The sequence below is a fragment of the Cryptotermes secundus genome, unplaced genomic scaffold, assembly GCF_002891405.2.
Source record: "Cryptotermes secundus unplaced genomic scaffold, Csec_1.0 scaffold135, whole genome shotgun sequence".
Lineage (NCBI taxonomy): Eukaryota > Metazoa > Arthropoda > Insecta > Blattodea > Kalotermitidae > Cryptotermes > Cryptotermes secundus.
This window is the reverse complement of record NW_019730104.1, coordinates 953,591-978,166: the sequence shown is the minus strand read 5'-3', so window position 1 is coordinate 978,166 and position 24,576 is coordinate 953,591. Positions and strand designations below refer to the sequence as shown.

Below are 24,576 nucleotides of genomic sequence, written 5' to 3'. Positions count from 1 at the left end.
TATAACTATGAATAGTTATAATGCTGTCACTAATCTATACACTTAACAAATCACTACAGCACATGCTAAGTCATCATCTAATGTGTCTTCTCTAGTCATTGCTTGGTTACAGTCTTCACTAGGTTATGGCTGCTTACCATGGACGTTCTGCACAGGCTGCACCATAGCTCAAGCGGTAAGTTGCTGGCTTCCCACTGTGGTGTCCCGGGTTCAATTCCAGGTCTGGTCAAGTAGGATTTGTGGTGGACAAAGTGGCGCTGGGGCGGGTTTTCTCTGAGTCCTTCGGTTTCCCCTGCTATTCTTCATTCCACCAAATTCTCCATCATCATAATCACCCAGGGCAGGTACAGTAGGCCAATCAGTGGCCGCCGTACCAAGTGGACCCATCTGGACTCAACCTCTCACTAAGCGAATAGAAGTTCTGCAGTATCCTTGCTCATGTCCTTGCTGGTTGATCGCTGGCTTGCAACTCTTAAACTTGGCGAAATTGCTGCTGGTCCTGACCAGCACAGTGATTCTTGGTTCCAAGTCCCATGTACCTCTTGACCATATTTGCTGTCCGACTTAAGCAGTCCAGTTATATAGCCTCAGCATGGAGTGCATAGAAGGGACCATTTCTTGCAGCTCCACTGTTACTGCATGTCTGTCTCGAGCTATTACCCAGCAATGGCTCTCTCTTCTAGCTTTCACGTCACAGTACTTTTCTTTAGAGCTAAAGTTTAGCAGTTCATAGAGTGCTTGCTTTTGTTGATGGTTTCCTGCCTGACATTTCAAGGCGAATATAACATTGAGAGGATTGATGCTGTCATCAGATTTGTTCTTGCTGAATGATAAAACAGTCATCTGTTTTACAGCAGGTGACTGTGGTGAAGAGAGATGCGAGGAACTAGAATGTCAATTCTGAATGTAACCCAGATGGTATGTTTTGGCCATATTATTTTCTACTCTCCTTTCACCATCTTGGACTTCTGTTAAGCTAAGCAATTGAGCGGGGATTATAATCCTCTTCAATAAAAGCAGGAGCAATAGGATATATTCCTATACAATGAAAACAAGCCTTCATATGGCTATTGTCACAGACTTGTTCTCACTTTTTTAATTATATCTCCAAATTGGTGTTTGGCAGTTGCACAATCCTGAACTTGACCAGTTCTGAGATCATTTTTGTCACAGTGATATTGAAAATTTCAGATGACTGACTGTATCCATGGGTTACAGTTCATGTTTTGAGTTTGATGTTTAATGGAACAATGTTTTCCATGGACCTCAGCAGCTTCAACAGTTCTGTAGTCCATTGTTAACAGACAGTGTCCAAGAACTATAATGGACACTTCCAAGACGGGAATATGTCAAGAGTTCTTTAAAAAGAATCAGTGGTGAAATGACTTGACAAAGAGTTTTTATAAGACATGGTGGTTAACATTTCCTCCTGATGCGAAAACAGAGAGATAGAATGACTTGACAAAGTGTTTTATGCACAGAAAGAAATGTTAGTGGTGCAGAGTAAAGGGGGGTAAAGGGCAGCTGGCACATAAGGCTGACAACCTTACCACCATCTATGATCTGATTGTCTAGAGAAAATGTGGGATCCTTGACGTCTCACAACCCAGTGGGCCTTCACAGCTTCTTACAGGGATAGCTTTACCTTTTACCATTTCTGTTCATATATAGTACACATTTTGAATTAGGAAACAAATGCAGCTGACATAAGAGAGTTATCATGTGAGAGATGTCTTGTTCTTGCACTTCTGCCAATTTGACCCAAAGGAGGTTTTTCTGTCTTCTTTCAGATGTTTCTTGAATATCCTCCTAGGCTGTCCAACCTGTTTACTTGCATTTGTGGACAAGACATTATTTCACTATCTTGATAGCATTTTGAAAAGCATATTCATCCCAGTTTTCTTTTTTCTGCTACCTAGTCACAAGAGAATTGAGTGGTTATTTGATTTGACCTTTCATTGTTTATCTGAAATCATTTTCAGTTAAGTAAAATAATCTTAATAAATATACATCACTAAAAAGAAATTCTCTTAATATGTCTTGGCCTGGTCTTTAATACAGTCTGGGGTGGTCATATTGGTAACAGCTTTCTTTTTATATATAATCACTTTTATGTAGTATACTTATTTCCATATTCACACACATCTCATGATAGAAGTAAAATTATGTGATGTAATTTGATTATGAACAGAGAGAAACTTTTCAGCTGCATATTATAGTGCTGATGCTTTGGAAAGAAAGGGTGTTCTAACCAGATTTGACATTTCTGGAAATTGCTTCCAACTTTACTGACTGTATAAAGTCACATGAAATATTGAAGGTGTAATTTTTTTCAAAGCCAGAATTACACATGAAGCCATTAGCCATGTTTCCTACAAGTACCTTACATTCCTTAAACACAGAAGTGAATGTATTTAATTATGGATGATGTTTCTTTGGACTGGTGAATGTACAACCATATAAGAAATTCAAAATGTAACTTGCAAGGTATTTAGGGCACTGTCTGTCAAAACATCTTTGAGGGTATGTCATATCTCAGAATAGACAACCATACAAAATAAAATTTCTGTGTGTTCTTAGGAACCTCTGATACAGAAGGTTTGGTTCCCATGATGTGTTAAAATAGACACTTTCTACTAATGGTGCAATGATCTGTGCCAATGTCTGATGATAGGGCACTATCATGAATGTTTTAGACAATATAATTGATTGTGATTTTTATTTCATAGAGTCCCAACATGAATGTAACTTCCAGCACATATATCTAGCAGTTGTAGGACTCTTGAGGGCTGTACTATATGTAGAAATTGTGCCTGCAGACATATACCTGTCAGTAGCTGAGCTGTTACACCTTATATGGAGCCCTCACTTCAGAAACTTCATAAATGTGATATGGAACAAAAATGAAAAGCACTTACAAAAATACTTTCAACATTTGTGGTTTCAGTCTTTACATGTTGTTAATAATCCCCCCCCCCAGAACCTTTAATTTTAAATAATGATTTTATGTTCAGTATGACCCAGCATATAGTAGCCCAAATATAAATTACACCTCTCTGAATACATGCATAAGACACAGGGTTTGCTGTGTTTTGGGGCGAGATGTTGGATTTCTTCTCTCTTTTGAGCAATGAATATATCTGGGAAGTTTTACACATTAAAAAAATTGGTTTTTATTCATGATGGGGAAGATGGGGACAGTCACAGTGGGGACCAAGGAGCCAAGTATCTTATAGGCTCAATTTTTGGGATAATGTTTTACAAAATTTGCGTTCTCTGAAGAGCAGGGAGCACTCTGTGTCCAGACAAGAGGATGCCACTTGTGAAAAGTATTTATATGTTAGGGTGTTCTTGACTTGTATGCAGGTAGCCCGTGAGTTAATGCACATGATGTGCTATGCTGAATACAATATTGCACACACACTGTAGCAAAGAATTATGAAAACATAACTTCTTTTCAGGACATTCAGTTTTCCAGTGGATGGCATGTCCATCGGGCAGGGTATATTAATATGAAAATAATACACTTTCTGGGTTCCAAAGACCAGACAGACATGCTGAGCAGCATTGGTTTGTAAATCAGGACTCCTGCTAGGCATTCATTTTGACACACTCTTGGTGATAGGTGATTCTTTTGCGCCAGAAACACATCTCTTAGAATGCAGTCAATTTAGTAAGTTGATGTTACAGCCAAGAGCAACTTTAGATATGCTGCTTCAGGCTTATCCAGAGCAGTTCATTTCCACTAGAACTGCATTCCCCTATCCTTTGTACTTTCTAAGTTTCAGCCATCAGATACCTACAATGAGAAAGCATTGTTTGTGATCTCATACCATGAAATTTGGATGACACTGTGTAAAATGTTTCAAAATTGTAACTAATTACTTCGAATGTGCCTTCAGTGTAGTGGTTCTCACTTGAGCATTGTCCTACAAGTGTCATTTTCAGATGCAAAGCTTTTCTTGAGGTGTGTATTTCTTAGGGCTGTTTAATCTGAGCCAACCTGTTATTGTCAGAATTAGGAAATTTTTAATTATCCTCTCAGTAGACCACTACACTTTGGATATATTTTGTGTGAGTAGTTGCACATACAAAAGTAAATTTTTTGACTGCAGTGTCTGGAATATCATATATCACTTTATGAAGGAGACAGTAAAGAATGCGTTCACTTGGTTTAAGACTACACTTAAAGAAAGACTTGTTAACAGCCATCAGTATTCCCATACTAAACAGTAGGTGATGTGTGTTATGAGCTTAGTAGCTAAACACGAATGAAACTTTGAAGATTTTTTTTAGATTTTAATGAAAAATTGTAATGGGCTACACAGACACATGTGATTTCCAAGGAATATTTTCAAGCATTTTTTCTTACGGTGAACATCCTAAGTGAAGAGAGATGTTTGTTATCAGCTCACATGTCTTCATAAGTAAAAGAAGTGTGTATTATTAGGTTCATACATGTATGGAGCCCCTAACACCTTTCAAAGTAGTGGACAGATTTTCTTGAAACTTTGTGCATATACCATTCACTTATTATATCCACTATTTTAATTTCTGGATAAGAACCACCACATTTTATGAATTTTCTGCAACAGAAGATATATGGATTTTTAGATTTAAAATATCTGTAAACAGAAGCATAAGCAGGCCTCATCTGTTTTGCTGTAATAGGTGGATAAATACTCAACTACTGATAAGGCACAATTTATTTTTATATATTGTACTTATAGTGTGGATTCAGAACTTAGACTCATACACTATGTTAAACTTTACTGGAAGAATAAAGCATTAGTAAAGTTAAGTAATGAATTACTTTTTTTTAAAGCTTCATAAAACTCAGCTCATGACATCACACATGCTGCTTCATTGTTGTCATTGTTGTGGTGCATACAGCTGACTTCCAACTACGAGTGTAACAGTTTTGACAGATTGGAGACTTTTCATAAGTATCAGGTGTTTTTCTAACACTGTGGACTTTTTGTGAAATTCTTGAATATAGATTATATTGTATGTCTATTATTGTGTGTTACAACAAACACACAGAATAGTGCACATAGTGTTTTTTTATGTTAACACATGCAACTTCAAGAACTAAACTGCTAACCTGTTGGTCACAAGGCACACAAGTACTGTTCTCTCAGGTACAGGTTCAGGCCATTTATTTTTGTTGTTTTATTTTGTAATGCTTTGATGAAACCATTTGGTACCATCATGTCATATACATTATGTCTGAAACCCTGTTTGGCATTGATAGCATTCCATAGTTACATTATACATTGCTATTTCAAAGTAAACTACTTACATATCACACACACTACTTACCCAGACATGTGAGATGAAACTTGCAAACGTATTGACTACACAGTATCATTGCCACATAAGTCCCATTGCCAGAATTTAAATTTTAGTGAGGACTGTAAATACCATAAACATTAAACCTGAATACAGCTTGTACATTGATTTTCAAAGCCACAGTTGGAAATAAGAAATCTGTGTTGTACTGGAGTATTTGGGTTTCAGTTTGATGATAGCAACTGATGAATTGTTATGGCTATAAATGTGAAATTTGGTACAAATGTAGGTAGATCATTAACCTATATCCTGTTATTGTACAAGACTTCTTCGTGTTAAAAATTTTAAACATGGCAGTGGTGGAAAACTTAAGAAAATAAATCCAGGAAATGGGAACCAAAACTTGCGGATGTGCACAGAAGTAGAGCACTGGCATAATGTAATTAATAACTTCTAATCATTATCAGTAAATCTGTAGATGGTAGCATATAGAGCAGAGTGAAGAAAGATTTCATTATGTGTGCATAAGTTAACTAAATCATTTTCTTGTCTTTATTTTGAATATGTTTCACCTGTGAACATGAAAAAGTAATTACGTGAAGTAATTATGTCTATGAAGATTGGTATGTATGTGAAGGGAGGAATAAATGTCCCATCAGAAGCTGTTTGAAATTTAAATCTGTAAAATGAGGGCTTTTTAATAGGAATTTTAAAATAAGAAGTGAACCTATGCAGCAGTCAAAATTTGAAATGTTGTTTTAGAGGGGTTTAATTTTTGTGCTGCAGTAGGCGTATTGAAAGCTACTGAAATCTCATGATGATGAAGGATTTGAAGTTCTCACGGCAATGGTTATTAAGAGATATCTTCTGGGATGCAACGCAGAGTAGTCTATTGAAAGGCAAACACTGTACTAGCCACCTGCTTCACACTGGTTTCATGCTTAATTTAGTCTTCAGTCGTGAAGGTGGAGGAAACATGTTCATCCAAAACGTTGATTGACTTTCGTCTGACTACATGGTATTATACCAGAGATACAATTCTTCTCACCGTGACATATCAGTAAATATATCTTAGTACAAAGGCAGCAAGCTGCTGCAGTAAAATCATTGCCAAAAGAAAATGTTGAAATAGTCCAGAGCAACCTAATTGAAAACTCATTAATCTATTTATACTGGTATGATGGAATTATAAGTGGGGCTGAAATTTTTAGTCATAATATTACCAGTGGTATAAACCATCAAGATTATTCAGATTATTAAGAATCATAAGAATGTATTTGGCTTCTCTAGTTACATATAAGCAATGTTCACATATAACGTCCGCTTTGAAGCCACTCGCCTTGAAAAAATGGTGAAACTGGCAGACGCTTGCCCTTTATTTAAACCAAAGTGTCAGATGGATTATGTTCCCAAGGAGTGGTTGATATTTTTTCCCTCTCCAGTCTTATTTATTATTGTATATTTGCTATATATACAGAGGTTAAGAAACTATAAAGAGTTTAGCTCAAGTTTTATACTGTTGAGGCAAAGTAGTTTGGAATGAATGCCTCTTTTTTATTATAATTATTATTATGAGAAATGTACATTCCACAAAATGTGGCATTCCATTTTCTGAAAGATGTATATAATATGGTATGTAACAATAATAATGGAATGATTTGGAACTTTATGTGTGAATGGATCAGGATTACGTTTATAGTTTGTTAACGGAGCTTTGTGCTTGTTAATCCCAGCCTCCCCTGTTCCAATGCCATGAGAAGCTTTGTATAAATTAACATTACAATTGATGAATAATGGACTTTTATCAGTGCCTCCATCAAATACAGTTTAAATGTCTTTATTATAAAAACTTTAAATGTAAATATTTATGGTTTTTATTTTGTAATCTGTAATAAAGACATTTCTAGAAGGCGGCATATTTTAACTGGCTGTTAAGAAAAATTGTTCCGTAATATTATTTTAATGGGAATGCATAGCCCAGTCTCTTCATTTTACTGTGTATATAAATGATGTATGTATAAACTTTGTAACATGAAATCAAATAATTAATAATTATCTTTGTAATAATATTTATACTTTTACTTAGTGAACGACCATGAAATGTGTTCCGTGATGGGAAAATGGTTCCCATATTTGATGAATAAAAGAACTCTATAGGTATATTTTTAAAATTTTTGAAGCTTTTGTAAGATGTGAGCCCTTACATGTACTTTGTCCTAGTCATTGGAGTAAAGCATGCAGGACTACCAATAACAGGCAGCTGAAAGTGCATCATTGTACCTTGGTCAAGTAAGCTTACTTTCCCCTCCCTCTTTATCTCCACCAGATGTAACTATACCTGCTTGTTTATTGTGACATTATTTGGACACTGCCCTAAACTTTCAAAACGGAACGTTTTTCTGTAGGATGAATTTTGTGGTATTATGTAATCTGTAATTTCAGCCCTCTAAATTTAAAAAAGAGACCTCTTTGCTTGATATATTTCCACTTAAATAAATAATACAGATGTGGGGACCAGGGACAGCAGATTTTGTAATTTTGATAATGCAGAGCTATAGAGTTCATAAAGGATGGCATAATATTCTTTGTCTGTGGAAAGATACACACACTTTAACTTTTCTGTTTAGTGTTTTCCTTCCATAACCTTTTTATGGCAAGCGTTCTTCCCATGTTCACTTCTGCAGCTGCTGCTGATGGTGAATATATAGTTTTCCTTAGGCACATTTCTCCACAGCAAACAATGAGGAAACCAAAACAAACTGTTGGGTTTTGTTTGTATGAAGAGTAAAGGTTGTATGAAACACTGGGGCTAGTTGGCCCATTGTTACACAAATATATTATTGATGAAGAACAGAGATGTAATTATTTTCTGGTATTGTAAACATAAAACTTTGATACCATCCAGCCATAGTTGAATCCCATGTCTGTATAATTTACATTAAATACTAGTTTACAATTATTGATAAATTATTTACACTCCATATGTTGTTTTGAAGATTTAAAATCAGATATTTCTGTCTTTGTTTTTGGTTAGTGGATTACCATGCATTCTCATATGAGGACTGTTAGAAAAGTAACCTCCATTGAGCTGTTAACAAAATGAGCAATAGTAAAAAATATTATCACGTGTAGGCTGGTACGCGTTATGAAATGACGGGTTCTAGTTTGGATGATTGGGATTAATAACACCTTGGTTACAACCTCTCTTAATTACGCTCAAATTACAGCACTATTGCTGAGTCACACGCTTCATAATTCACTGTTCCATGCACACTAGGATTCCCAGTCTTCCCTAGTCTCACGGTCTCACTGGATCACACGCTCCTAGTATTACACACAAACACAGTCTTCAAATCACAAGACGTAGTTCCTGTGGTTGTCACTTAAAATTCTCTCACTTTTATTTAAACACACACTGAAATACTCTTTGGTTATTCCTGGAATCTTGTTATATAGCCTCCGCACTGGCCACGCACATAAAACAGCCTGTATTGTAAAGAAGTGTTTACCGCGATGTTGCATAGTAGAGATCTTGGCGCTGACCCCATAGAGAGCCAGTCACGTGATAGCCATCTTGCCAGCCTATTGGCACGCTGACTGTTGCCTAGCAATGAACTATAAACATTCATCTTATTGTTGAGTGCGCTAACGCGGCTGAAGGTTGTTTACAGGTCATTGCCTAGAAACGTTCTGGCCATCCACATTACAATATTATATACAAAAAATACATACATAAGCTACTTATCAACATAGTCACCACTGGAATTGAGGTGTTTGTCTTATCGGGGAATAAGTTTTTGTATGCCTGTGTCAGAGAAGTCTGCCACCTTTGAGCTCAGCCACATTTGACACCTTCCATCAACTCATTGTTGAAGCGCTCTGATCGCAACCAGTTCTTCAGGTAGTGAAAGAGGTGGTAGTCTTTCAGCGATGTTGGGGCTGTAAGGAGGGTGGTCAAAAGACCACCAGTTGAAGTACTCCAGCTGTGCTCACGTGTTGTTATGCAGGAACACTACCATGGACATGAGCATGCCAGGCGATTTGTTATGAATGGCCCTACACATATTGTTTAAGTGCTTCTTAATACATTTCCAATATTGTGGTCCCTTGGTTTATGAATTCCACCATCATCACACCTTTCCTGTCCCAAGGAAACAGTTACCATCAGCCCTCTGGCAGACGTTCTTTTAATCTTTCTTGGCTTGTTTGGTGAATGTGTGTTCTTCCATTGCTTTGACTTTTCATTGGTTTCAGCATCCAGAAATGAAACCCAGGTTTCATCACCCGTTACTCGTAAAATGTAATTGAGAATTTCATCACCATCTCTGTGGTGTCGCTCTAAAAGAATCAAAGCTGAAGCCATTCTCTTCATTTTGTGCACACCTTGTGAGCGTTTTTGGAACCCATCTTGGCACAAAACTTGTAATAGCCTATCCTAGCTTTGATAATCTTGCAGAGAACAGGACATGAAATTTGTGGAAATTCACCTGGAAGTTCTGAAATTGTGTCTGTGAAGCGCTGCCTTTCACAATTTTTTTTTTCGGTCAACACTTTGAACAAGATCATCACTCACTACAGATGACCGACAACTTCACTTTTCATTGTGAATATTTGTTCTCCCATCTTTGAGCTTTCTACACCATTGTCGTACAGTTTCTTCACTCGTTACGTTTTGGCTATAAACCACACATAATTTACTATGGATTTTGGCAGCACTCGTGTTTTTAGCGTGAAGAAAGCAGATAACAGTGGGAGTTTCACAGCTAGTGGTATTGTCAGTCTCAGGACACATCATAACTGACTGTAGAGACAAGAACAAACACTAGGTGACGAGTTATGTAATGGTTTAAAAGTCAGTCGTGTGACGCTACCTTGCATGCAGGGGCTCTCCCGCACTCCAAGGGAGGTTACTTTCTGAATAGCCCTCGTATGTATTACAGTTCAGAAATCAGTTGCCAGGAAAGTGGGACAGACACCAGTCAGTTACACAAAATCGGTAACTTGTGTAGGCCTTTGCAAATTTTCTTCACTCTACAGAGGTTGAAGACCAGGTGCCCCTGAAATTTCTTCCATAATGAAGTACAGTCTCCCCCCATTCAAATTTTTGTATGCTTGGAAGGCTTGAACTAGAAAAATTAAAAAGAGTAAGTTAATTCATAGTATGGCATTAAAATATATGTAAATTCTGCCAAAATGCACAGACAGAGCAAGAATAGTATTCCGAAAGATTTGCCATTGAATGGCTTGAATAATATGTAAGTTAGAATCGACACTAAGAGAGGCTGAGGGAGTCGAGTTTAAGACAGTAAGTTATATGATACAGTACAGGATATTTTTTCGAGTTAAAAACTAAGATGTTAGCAGATTCGTACATCATTCCCAGTTTTTCATTTGCATTAATTTCTCCTATTCAGATGTATTCATTTATGGGCTCACTGCTAGTTAACATATTCCATATTAGTATAAAACTGATTGATTGCTTTATTGCAGTTTTTTTTTAATTGGACAATATGGAAACGAACTAAATTTTTTTCAAGATTTCAGTTTTTTCGTGATAAGTATAAGAATAATGGATAGTATGCCATTACAGATAACTTCAAGTATTATATAGCACTGAGTGAAATACGTGTGTAATGAATTGGTGGATTAGAAAGAATGTATGAGAGTGATCTGAGACTATTTTTAACATACTGTTCCAGTTTTGGGCCTTAAAATCTACAAAATATCTGAGGACAGTAAGTTTGCAGCTGGAATTTCAAGTTAAAACACCAAAGTTCTTTATATCCTACCACATCTCTCTTACTGTGATTATGAAGATGGTGCGATATTGAGAGTAAGCCATAGCGAGTTTACTTTTTGATAGTAAAATATTAAAAATTCAAGTCAAACAGATCTTACATGCTGCATGGGTACTTAATATCTTTAGACTTCCGGAAACTGATGGTTTCATGTCTTTATACCATGTAGTAAATAGGAAATGATACAGTTTTAAGATTTAAGGTGTTTGGGGATGTGACTTCATGTAATTAGTAGCTGATTGCTAAGTTTCAGCAGAACTGCTGCTGCCACATTTGGAGTGTAGTAGTTACAATACTACAGTAGTTTACATTCAGACTTTATAGTGTACACATCTCAGTCATCAACAACCCTAAATCTCAGAAGAACTTGCAAACAGACAAGAGTCATCAGTTGGGATAAATTCCAAGTGTCGACATAAACTTGCAGATATTCGAATTTAATTTAACAATGATCAGCAGAGAAAAATTCCAAATGTCAACATAAGAATTCAGTTAATCTTGTAGACATCCGAATTTTTAATTTAGCAGTGCTTTGTCATTTTAAAATTCATGCAAAAGCATGTTTAGATTGTGGTCTTCTTGCCTGTGGCTGTAGTATTGTGGATGGTCGATACGAACAAGTTAGAGGAACTTCCATTTTTCGTGAACCTTCTGCACGGCCAGCAAACCGTTGAATTATTTTAGGCCTTTCTTTCGGAGCAGAGAGCTGGAAGGTTTAGAAAAAAACTATTGTGTCGTGCCTAGGAAGTAAACCAAGTATTCCCTAAATTCCCCTATGAATAACTGTATGGTATATGTTGTACTACGTACTTCATGAGGACGAGGTTTTATTCAATTCTCTGAGTGAAAGTTTGTCCGAAAGGGCTACCGCGGGTTTACCTCTCTGCTAGCGGTATCCAGTGCACGAAGTAGTGGGGAAGGAGGGCGTCTTGTCTGTACAGTATAACTTAACTACCAGAGTAAACTTTTCCTTTCGTCTAGTCATTTGCTTTGTAGGTCAGTGCAATGAAGAAATTAACAGTGACGCACTGGCTCAGAATTCGGGAACTTATAAATAAACAAGGCTGAATAGGAGGTAGGTATAGGATATTTCACAAAATTGCAATCCATGCACTTTGCTGTGCTGCAGAGAATGTGATCGCCCTTCATCATGAAGAGTTCTGTCTTCTGGGGTATAATGCCTTGTAGTATGTTGACATTCAACGGACTACACGGCGTTATATTTCAGCAATCATAACCATCGCTGTGCAAATCTAAAATCCTACTCCTTTCATTATCTTCAGGCCTGAACATGGAAGCAATACTTTCATCCGAAACGTCTACCGGATTACACGGTGCCACGTCGAGAGACGATACCGAAAGAGATTGACCTGTTGTAGAGCTAGTACGAATAGCTACTTACAGAACGTTCAGATCTGAGTTTCATCGTTTTGCTACGAGCAGATAATGTGACGTGAAGTTGCTTTCTGGTAAATTCTTCCCGAACTTAAGTCGTTTCAGCTTTAAATTCCTAGGTTTCAGAAATCATTTTCACGGAAGCATCAGTTTTAATTGTGTGAACACAATTAAATGGTACGCAAAGGTAACGTTTAATTTGAAATCACTTCTGTCCGTGTTTCATCTCCTAAACAACTTTACTGACGCGACATTGGGGTCTGCACTAAACGTTTCGGGAGAATTTATACTTACCCGTTTCGACTCAATACGTCCTACGTCACACACAAAAGGACCGAAATTAGACACCTTAATTTTTCTCAAACATGGCCCACGGTGAAAATCGTCTGTGTGTAGGTGTAACATACATCACATATCTCGTTTTATTTTATCCCCCCCCCCAAATATTGCATGCTTATCGCAATTTGCCTGTAACGAAACATGTGTTTGTGATAAGACGCGTGATAAGCTTGGCAAAAATAAATGTTAAATTAAATTAAATTAAAACGTAGGAGAGCAGGCAGGGACAGCGCAGCCGGTATAGCGACTGACTACGGGCTGGACAACCAAGTGTTCGGAATTCGAGCCCCGGTGGGTGCAAGAATTTTCACTTCCATGTCGTGCAGACCGGCTCTGGGGCCCACCCAGCCTCCTATCCAGTGGGTACCGGGGGTAAAGCGGCAGGAGCGTGAAGCTGACCACTCACCTCCAGCTAGTGTCGAGGTCAAAAAATGTGGATCTATGCATCCACTTCCCCATACGCCTTCATGGCGTAGTGCTCCATTAGTTAAGCACAGGGACAAATTCACCTTTTAGACGATAACGTAGGTCAGTGCGTTACTAAAAATGATACTGGGAGCCCTTCCTTGGGAATGAAGCAGCTGGGGCGTGAAGCTGACCACTTATCTCCATTTAGTGTCAGGTTACGAATACATGGAGCTACGCGCTTACGCTTGACAAACTATAGATTTGAAGGGATGGGGAGTAAAACAACTAGATGTAGTTAATAGATGTAAATGCTTCATTTTTAATTACATTGTGGAATTTTGTATTTTGTTGATAAAATCTCGGACTATCAACCATGTCAACTATATAAAAATTACCGACTCTTCAGCAGGGACCTTCTCTGTTTCCACCATCAGGGTTATCATTCAGTAACTTTTAACCAATTAACATGGCTGATAGCCCGAGAACATCGCCACTGTGAAATCTTCTTATCTTACATGTGTATTTGGTTGCTAACAGAAAAGCCAGGACAAGTGCTGGCATTCATTAATGAACGTATACCTTTATGGTGAGAGGACATCTTTTCGCTGGTAAATGGTAAATGTCTATAAGGATATTATTTATTGAATATATAATTTTCTGGTGACATTCATTGGAAGGAGTTGGTATTTACAATCGCAATTTCATTACTAGCTGCACTAGAAGCAAAGAAAAGCACAATAGATCACTGTAGGTCGCGGTGCAAGGGCCGAGAAGGCCCATGCATTATACAGAAGCATAGAAACGAATAAATTATGAAACATTTATGAAAATTCTTCGTTTTCGGTGCGTATGTACAGTGATTTTGTTTGCAACCGCTTTACAAACCACCGATCATGTGATATAAACCTATTTAATAGCACTACATATGATTGGGAACAATTTTTTTTCCTTGGCACTATAGCCCTAGTGGGCCTAGGCCTACCTGCATGAAATTCTCCGTTCACTTCGGTGGGAACAAATATACTCTTTATTATTATTAAGTCTAACAGTGGTAATATTTGTATTAGACAAATTTATGCAGTTGCAAATCTGAAAGTAAATGGCAACTTTAACATGTAGGCGTAAATGGGGAATATCAGAATTGGTCCTAAAGGAGTACCGTTTCAGGGTGTGAACTAGATTCAACTTGCTCACGATATGGTCTAGTGGCGGGCTATAGTGTACATAGCAGCGAAACATAGAATTCCAAAAAATTGGGAACGTCTTGCCTATCCGATCAACTATTACCTTCTCAAGGACAGAGGTCTGTGGAGACAGTTACTAGCCCAACTTACCCGTAATTAGTGGCAGCATGTTTTCTGAAACACTTACCTACATTTATGTTTATTTAAATGTGTGCAAAAACACTTTCACTCCAATTAAATACCGGTATCTTCATATACCTTCAGTTCAAATACCATATTTCATCGAGATCCGTTCGAGAGGCGGAAAAACGAAAGGCTGATCGGAAAGACTGATTGAGACGTCACGCATTATAGTACAGCGGATCTGGACATAGCCCCGGACCTATTTTCATTTTCAGAAGGTTGGCGTATGACGTTAACCTTTAGAAAGAAACTCCAGTCTAAAGAGAAATGAACTTGGTGCTTTCCTCGTGTCGATGTCAATGATCTGTGTGTTTGTGAAACCAGTACAAAACTTCGAAATGTTTCATGTCGGAACTGACTTTCGCTTGAATCCATCCAACGGAACACTTGGACAAATAATAGTCTCTGACTTCAATAGTGAGAGTTAAAACCAGTCCGCTGCTGCCTTAGAGAAAATTGTCTGTTGGCTGTCGTTTTTAATACCACCACTACCATCACCACCTTTCGGAACTGTAATCACAGCTAGAAACTTCGGGGTGTACATCAGTTGCTCCTGAACTTCGAAAAGCGCATGTGTGTGTGTAGGTTGCGCCAGAAGACAGAGGAGTGTCACATTTCCATTCGAGTGAAGGACGTACCCTTTAGTGGGACACAGTGAGCTTCCAACGGAACATCTTGACGTGAGTATAACAAACGGTACTACTTATCCAGATAACGTACTTGGTTTATTCGTGGAATATTTATCTGAACCGAAGTCAGCTATGACAAACATTTACACTGACACTGGAGTGGTTAAGGAAAGTGCATGATAATTGGCAAAACACAGTAATCGTAGGGCAGTTAATTTTTTGTCATGACAACAATAATATTTCAAGTTATAAATCACTAAATACGAAACTCTTTGAAAAAAAAAGATCTGAAATACTATTCTTATAAGAAGCAATTAAAAACACTCCAGAAATATTTAGGCACTCCAATATTTCGTTTATAAACCCTTAAACAAATCGCAATTGATAATTTATAATTTAATATGGAGGAAAATTAGCAATATTCTAGGAGAGGAATTAGTAATAGAAACAAGAGTTTTTAGGGATAATTATACACACGAAAAAATCAATATATATTGAAAAATGACTGGTCTCCTCGCAGTAGTATTGCGTTTTGCATGCTGCTGGTCCGTCTACCTCAGAGCTTGCTGAAGAAGGGGGCCACAAAAACAGGGGACAGCAATATTAAGAATTTAGGGTTCGCTAATTGAATTCTAGATCTTCTTCTACCAACAACGAAATTAGTATTTTCTTACACACAAAGATATAAAAATGAAATTCGTCATACCGTACAACGCTCTTTCAGAACAGTTGTTTTTAATTAGGATATTTTACTCGTATTTTATTTTTTTATTCATTTATTATTCCATGAACTGTAATACACGTTGCATATACATAAATGAAAACCACAGCAATTCACGATAAACAGTATGACCAAGTTACATATGAAACATGCACGGTTCGTTCATTAGGTACAATATTGTTATTTAACATCACAATGTACATAGAGCGGCCTGGGGTTTTTAAGGGTTTCCCTAGTCCTTCCAGGCAAATGCCAGGATAGTACTTCGATCTGACTACGATCAGCTCCCTCGAAACCCTTTCCAGTTCATCAATTATCGTCATCATTTGACGTTATATAGTCCATATAACTGGTAGCGTCACAAAACAAAACACAAAAATTCATCTAGTGCTTAGCTTCAAGCTGGAGCCGCGCCATAGCTCAAGCGGTTAGTCGCTGGCTTCCCACCGCGGCAGCCCGGGTTCGATCCCGGATCTGGTCAAGTGGGATTTGTGGTGGACAAAGTGGCGCTGGGGCAGGTTTTGTCCGAGTACTTCGGTATCTCCTGCCAATCTTCATTCCACCAATTGCTCCACAATCACCCTCACATATCATCTGGGGCTGGTACAATAGGCCAGAAGTGACTGCAACAATAAAAAAAAATAGCTTCAAGCTGCCAATTATCCCAAATTATTTGATCGTAGACATTTCACACCAAAGAAATTTCATACTATAAAACAGCCAAATATAAAGAAGAAAATCTTAGACCAAAAAAATCGTTGCCAATGTTAGTCATATTACAAAGCTTAGAATTCCATTTGGAAAGTAAAAGCAAAGGTATCCCTGTACCAGTCCGTGGAGGCCCATATGGTTGTGAGACAATCGGCTCATAGATGGCGGTAAGGTAAGCCTTACGCGCCGACCGCCCTTTACCCCCAAGAATATTCCAAGAATATTCCTGGTACTCATTTCTGTTAGAGGCTGAGTCGACCCCAGGGCCATAGTGCGGCTGGAAGGATTAGCTAAATTGAAAAAAATCCAATGACCTGGTCGGGATTCGATCCCGCGACCTTCCGGCTTGTAGCATAGTGCCTCAACCAACTACGCTACCGCGTGCCCTCAGAATTTCATTTGTAGGTGTCAAAACTTGTTGTGTATTGTGCTGGTGCGAACCCCTTGCTGGACTCCAGTACCGTCACCTCGTGGCTCATTTCCTGGACCCTAGTGACTATAAGGTCTCAATCAGCAAACTAATGTGATTTATTCAAGCTGCAGAACGCACAACAGACGGCCATTTGTCATGATGCAAACTCGCTCTGATGCCCATCCCTCCTTCTGTATTCCTTTCTACTCTTCTCATTGCTGCAGAAAATGTGAAAGTAAAGTACAGTTGGAAAGTGCTGAAAACGTTTGCTTTCTGCGTTCCTGGCCCTAAAGTAATTGTTTTTACCAGTGAAGTTATTTTTTTTTTTAATTCTCTTAGTGAGGGGTGGAGTCCAACTGGGTCCACTCGGCACCGCTGCCACAGATTGGCCTATTGTACCTGCCCCGGGTGATTATGATGATGGAGGATTTGGTGGAATGAAGATTGGCAGGGAAAACCGAAGTACTAGGAGAAAACCTGCCTCAGCGCCACTTTTTCCACCATAAATCCCACTTGACCAGACCCGGGATCGAACCCTGGCCGCCGCGGTGGGAAGCCATCGACTAACCGCTTGAGCTATGGCGCGGCCCTAATATAATATATAATATCACCCGTAATATTGTGATAATTAATTGTAGCCGTTATTTGTAGATTGTTAAATAAACCAATTAACCATCTCTACGGCGTCTTCAGTAACGAAACACGTTACAATATCTTACGTTTGTAAAATCAAAGAGGATGAGTGAAACATACAACAAACATTGAAAAACGAAAAAATGCGTATAATATTTTAGTCGAGAAACTTGAACGGGTCTGGATGGTAGATTCATGTTACAATAAATTATCATGAAATAGGGTGTGAAGACTGTGAATTGGATTCATCTGACCCATGCTTAAAGCGTTTGACGATGCTGTAACAAATTTGAGACCATTATTATAATAATAATAATAATAATAATAATTATTATTATTATTATTACTATTATTATTACTATAAGAAACCTTGAAGATGAAGGATGTGCAAGAAAATTATTTTAAATACTGGATTCATCTGACTCAGGATAGGTCCTGTCACCGGCATTTATGAACACGGCATGAACATTTTGGTACATAAAAGGCGACAAATTGAAGGACTGTCAGTTTCTCCAGAACGACTCCGCTCCATGGAGTAAATTAATTAGTTACGGTATGTTATATTGGTGGGGCGGTAGCGTAGTTGGTTGAGGCACTATGCTACAAGCCGGAAGGTCGCGGGATCAAATCCCGATGAGGTGATTTTCTTTTTCAATTTACCTAGTCCTTCCAGCCGCTCTATGGCTCTGGGGTCGACTCAGCCTCTAACAGAAATGAGAACCAGGAATATTCCTGGGGGTAAAAGGCGGCCGGCGCGTAAGACTGACAACTTCACGCCATCTGTGATCCGACTGTCTAAGAGAAAATGTGAGATCCTCAACATCTCACAACCCTATGGGCCTTCATGGCTTGTTATAGGTATACCTGTACCTTTTTTACCTTATGTTATATTGGTAAATATTACCTGTTCCAGAAGTCAAACACCGCTAGTTCTGAATCCTTTGACGAGAAAGACTCAACTAAATGGTACTGAAAGTTAAATTTATATCGCGAACAAAATACACTTCATCTCTGTTACAAACACCGCTCGGGTAATGGTATTTAGGAGAAAAGTCGCATTTTACTTCATTACCAAACAAAACGTTCCTCCGAAACGTCGGTTAACACCACATATACACGGTGCCAAATCCCAGAAGACTGCTTTCTTCATAGTCACCGCCGTGAAAGCCTCAAATCTTACAAAACTTATAAAGACGCCTTGTGAAAAAAAAAGTAGTTCTAACATGTAAGCACCGCTATCCTTCAAATACTTAAGCTAAAATCGGCCAGTGAGCAAAATCACTTTGCCTTTTTTCTTCATACGTTTACCAGAAGCCATGTCTCGGTACAAGTTACACAACTGAAGAAATCTGTTACAAGCCGAAACGTAATAACCTAGAAAGCATATAATGAAACAAACAGGCAATTTAAACTCTTTCCAAATCACAACCTTTCACTTAATCCGTGTATCGCTTTACAACACATGACTGAAGACCAACAGATGCAATACACGACATCAATGACAGTAAAGTAAGTCAGAGGCACTTTGTATGCTGGGTGCACAGGTCGAACGAGGCAAACGTGACGTCATCCATTGTTAAACTGCTACACACTTGAGACATCGCACCCAGCAGTTGGATAGATAAAATAAGGCCGAAGCGGAAGAAAAGTGAAATTGCGAATAAGTGAGTACGAGTAGGTTTGATGTGTATCACTTCTATGAACAAAAAACAACAGCAAACTTTTGCAGGGACTACTTCCTGTCGCTTGAAGGAAATAAAAGTATTTCCACTTATTTGGAATTAAGAACATGCATCTGGGTGTACCAACAGTGTTATATAAACATACAGGAAACTGTGAATTGCCGCATCCCTGAATTAGGTTCTACGTAAGTTCTTTTAGGCTGAAATTTCCGATGCGTGCTCTAAAGAAGTACTTCTTAGTTGGCAGCGATCCGGAAATCTCTCTTTTGCGTTGTGTTCCAGCCCAGCGGTAAGGAAGACAAGACGTAATTGAACAGCTTCAATAGTTGCGTATTTGTAAACAAATATATGTGTAAGATCTAGTGCAATTTTTCATCTATTTACGTTTATTTACGACTAGCCGATCATAAAGTAGAGTTTAAACATTTCCAGATTTGGCTTTTTATTCCAGTCCTGCAATTTTAACCATGAAATGCCACTATTATTAATTTCGGATTCAAAAGGTGTGGTATGGAAGATGTATCCTGAAACCATTATTGTCTTATATAGAAAATGTCAAACTCCAAATTGTCATTCTTAAAACGGAGTGACTACTCTTATAAATAAATTTCAATTATGCATGTAATTTTAGTCTTGTTCCATAGAAGGAAAACAGCAATTTTTACCCTTACTTTCACACATTATTTTCATCGTTTTATGACGTCCAGTCCTTCCATTCCATTTCTAAGTCATATTCTTTTTATTCTCTTCTCTTGGTCTCTCAATTTATTTATGCACTGAGAGTCTATTTCTTTGTTATGCATACTAAGTATTGAAATTATATTCAAGTGTCATCATTTCATTTCTGCTTCTTTATATAGCATTAAATCCCCAACAGCAAAATGAGACTATAACAACAGGAGTGCAATATTTTTAAGGCAGTAGTTTATGATTAACAAACGGATAATACAGAAGTTGATTTTCAGAGGATCAGTGCCGTATTTGCCTTACATTGCACAGAGCTAATAATACTTCCGTAATCTTATTATTAGTAGTATGTCTAGATATGGATATTTCTCTCTCTCCTCTAACTCTCACTTTGGAGCAGAGGGCTAATTTCTCAGTTTCATGATCATTTTACAGACGGTAGGGCTCCTTGGACGGGTGATCAGCTTGTTTCTCGCAAGGCGTCTACCTAAACACAGGACAACACAAACACAGAATAAACGCATACACACACACACACACACCAAACATCCATGCCCTAAGTGGGATTAGAACCCGCGATCCCGGCTGCAGAGCGACCGAATACAGTGTATGCCTTAGACCGCTCGGCTACCGTGACCTGCTATCAGTATTTACAATATAGAAATTGTTGTGTTTATATGGTGTTAAAATCGAAGATATAATTATCCACATTAAACATGTTCAATTAAGATTTATGCACGAGGTCATATAAAATAATTTAAGTTGTCGGACATACCCCGCTCCGCCTCTCCTCCGAAGTATGCGTGAACCTACCGTAAGATGGCACTGGTCACCTTGTAGTCCATGTAAATGTTTTACATACGATGATTTTGAACTAACTGTACCAAAGTCGCCACGCAGTATCGGCAACTTACGTATCATACGTGGGAGACGTGTACTCTATTGCAGGCGATCTGGATAGAATCCCCGGGTACTGGAAGATTTATCTATGCATAGCAAACGATAAGAGTACAGCCACTCCCAGATGATAGTTTGCATTTTAGATTTAGTTTACGCTAAGTACACAGGGACTGGTATGTTGTGTCTGTCAACTATTACGCCTTATTGAACATGCATGAAGTTTAATATGGAAGGTAAAATGTAAAATGTAAAGTTGTCCCTGTTCTAAACTAATTAAGCACAACGCCATGAAGTCGTATGGGGGAGTGGATATATATACCCCCGTTTTCTTGACCTCGGGCACTAGTTGGAGGTGAGTGGTCAGGTTCACGCCACGGCTGCTTTATCCCCGGGGATGTGGAAGTTCATTATTAAAACTAGGTTACTATACGTACATCACGAAGAGAGAGAGGTGGCCGAACGAATGTAAAGAGGACATTTGTAAACAGTGCACTCTTTCTGTTGCTGGTCAGCTGACTTCTGTGTGGAATGCTGAGGACAGCGATAGAAGGCTCGTTGCTTCTAAACGCAATGTCGTAGGCCTTAACAAAAATCCAGTGTCATAATATAAGTATATAGCGCATGCGCTGTTGTTTAGGCCTCGATTAAATATCTGAGAAGAATAGTAGAGCCGAAAAAAAGTGACATAAATAGAAAATTACATAGCAAGCAACTTCTCAGTACGTGATCTTCACCAAGTATTATTATAGTGATAAAATTAAAAATGAGGTGGGCGCAACATGTAGCACAAATGGGAACGTAAGAAAATTATATATAAAAGCACGCTGCAAACCTCAAAGGATGAGAGAATTTGAAAATGTATTTTAAAAATTACGGCGTGGACTATATTAAACTGGCTCAGGTCATGGTCCAGTGACGGCCTCGTATAAACGCTGTGATCAACTTTAGGGTTAATAAAAGGCAAGGAATATCTTAATAGCTGAGAGAGTAACAGAGTGTCTCAATCCCATGGAGATAGTTTTATTTACTTACGTGGTCTTCGTGCTTATATATATATATATTTTTTATTTTATAATTCAAGAAATATATTAAATGCTTATATATCATCGAATGAAATACGTACATAAGTAGGTAATGGTAAAAAAAAAAAGGTAAAGCTCTCCTTATAACAGCTCGTGAAGGTCCCAACGGCTGTGAGACGTCGAGGCTGCCACATTTTCTAGACACTCGGCTCACAGATGTGGGTAAATTTGTCATCTTTACGCGCCTGCCGCTCTTAACCCCCAGGAACATTCCTGGTATTCATTTCTGTTAGAGGCTGAGTCTTCTCGAGGGTCATGATGCTTCTGGAAGGATTAGGTGAATTGAAAAATCCAATTACCTCATCGGGAATCGAACCCGCGACCTTCCGGCTTGTAGCACAGTTGGTGCCTCAACCAACTACGCTACCGCGTGTCCCAGTACGTAAATAGGAGCATCTGCAAAGTGGGTGGGAAGAAGGCTTTGTGGCCTCTTTTGTGGGAACGTCCCTGTATGTGCTCTGATGAATCGTAGATCACCAGATGGCGTCATCACCGTTGTTGTCATATTTGTTGTTTGCGTTACAGTTGTGAATGGAAAAGTACTCCCTTCTTTTGTAGTAAACTTTACGTATATCCGTAACCCAAATTTTCAGAAGTGCTTTATTCGTATGAACGAGATGTGTTATTAATTACCACGAAGAACTGGGATCCAGTTCAATAGACAAATTGATGGTTTCTTAATGAAACACTGAACCGTACACAGTACTATTTCTAACTTTCAAGGTTTTCAGTGTCCATCCAGCATTCTCCGTATGTAGGCCTACTGGCGAAGTCCTCTTAATGAATGTTATATCTAAGTTCTAGAAAACGTGACAAGAACGCCTCCACACATTTCACAAACAGTATAATGTCTTCCTTACAAGTTTCGAAACGTCATAACGATTTGCGTCACGTCCATTTGATAGTAAAGTTTTATGCTCATGTATGTAGGGTGGAAACGACTTCTTTTTCGTTGCATTATTTTCTGTTCAGTGATATTGTCTAAATTTGCTTTTTAACTACAAAAGAAAAACCTGAACATCTTGTGTGTGCAAATCACATTTATCACAATGTGGTACTCTGAATCCCTTTGTTGAATTAATCTGCCAGTAAAATCAACCACTTTATTTCAAGATCCGGCTGAACTTCTGGAACGAATATAATACACGTCGAAAATGTATAAATCTGAAGTAATGCTTAAACCAGTATTTATCTCCCTCTCTCTCACACACACACACACACACACACACATATATATATATATATATTCATACTAAGGGGAACTCCTTTAAATTAATTTCAAATCCAAAAGGCATAGCAAGTTGGAATTTTTCACTCTGGTTTAATGTTCGGATATAATGTTTATTAGCCTGAGATTTCCGGGTTTTTTTTTTTGTTGAGAAATCAAAATTTTTACTGATATCAGACGAAGCCTTAAACTTAAAGCGAGAACTTACAACTAAATAATTACTCAGCAACATGAAATATACTGTTTGTGTGTGCGTGTGTGTGGGTGGGGGAGGGGGGGTCATTTGTCTTCTCAGCCATTTATTTTTTAATTCCATACAAAAAGGTGTTCCTGCAAAATAACTAGTTTCGTGGTCCAGAGTCCCTCTTGATAAGCTGTCAGCAGCTCAAGAAGAAATTCTCCACCTATCTGTGGTTCCCAATTATTTATTACCGGCTCACTCTCTATTTCTTTAACACCTATTTTAATGATATTATTCCATTTATGCCTATATCCAGGAATCGTCGTCTTCCTTCAGACTCCCCTATTAATATTACGAGCTCATTGCTCGCCTCTCCTTTGTATGCTACACATTCAGTCAATATTATCATCCCCCCGAATACTACTGCTGCTATTCCGGGGTTCCTGGGTTCCAGCCTCGGTTCAGAGATCGGCTATCCTGAATAAGGTCTTCTGTGGTTTCCTTCAATCTCTCCGAGCAATTACTGGGAAAGTGCTTTCAAATTGGTGACGACTGCTTCCTTTCAAGTCTTTTCACTTCACCATTAACAGAATCGCCCGATCATTCGACGCTACACCACCTAAGTAGCTGAAAATGCGTCTCTAAATTACCGAAGAATCAATCGTTTTGATAACCCTCATCATCTCTGGTGGCGAGTCGAAAGTATGCACCTCATTATTATAAGGTTCTCTCCATCCGCATGTTGCTTCCTCTCTCTTAGGTCCAACCTTTCTCAGCATTTTAGTTTCGGGCACCTTCAATCTATGTTTTGGCTGTAAGGTGGGACACAAAATTTCACTCACCATAATAATAATAATAATAATTCAATTCAATTCAATTCAATTCATGTTTATTTACGTGCAATAACTCAACAGCACAGTGGCCAATTACAAAGTTAGCACGAGTATATACAGAAAATAATTAAAACAAAATACAAGTATGACAAATAAATCTGTGAACATAAATCTAAAGAAGACTGAACTATATACATACATTTATGAAATATTACTAATGTTGCTAATACTCTTAGTAACTAAATACTAAGATAAGACACCTGTGAGTGATAGCATAA

General features: G+C 38.2%; 1 protein-coding gene and 1 long non-coding RNA gene across 3 annotated transcripts in view; one reads left to right on the top strand and one right to left on the bottom strand.

The window, feature by feature from the left end:
* Positions 1-1,663: 1,663 nt before the first annotated feature.
* On the bottom strand, positions 1,664-19,199 carry LOC117282437. The gene is made up of 2 exons (XR_004513173.1): positions 19,135-19,199; positions 1,664-3,799 (listed from the first exon to the last, which is right to left on the bottom strand). It is a non-coding gene; the product is annotated as an uncharacterized LOC117282437 (long non-coding RNA).
* Positions 15,126-24,576, top strand: part of LOC111866021 (clavesin-1) — a 29,224-nt gene continuing 19,773 nt past the window's right edge. Inside the window, exon 1 of one of the 2 annotated variants that reach the window (XM_023854504.2) lies at positions 15,126-15,279. The gene's annotated coding sequence lies outside the window, so the exon portion shown is untranslated. Of the gene's footprint in view, positions 15,280-19,308; positions 19,370-24,576 lie in introns of those variants that run through there. The other variant, XM_023854505.2, reaches the window with a different exon arrangement.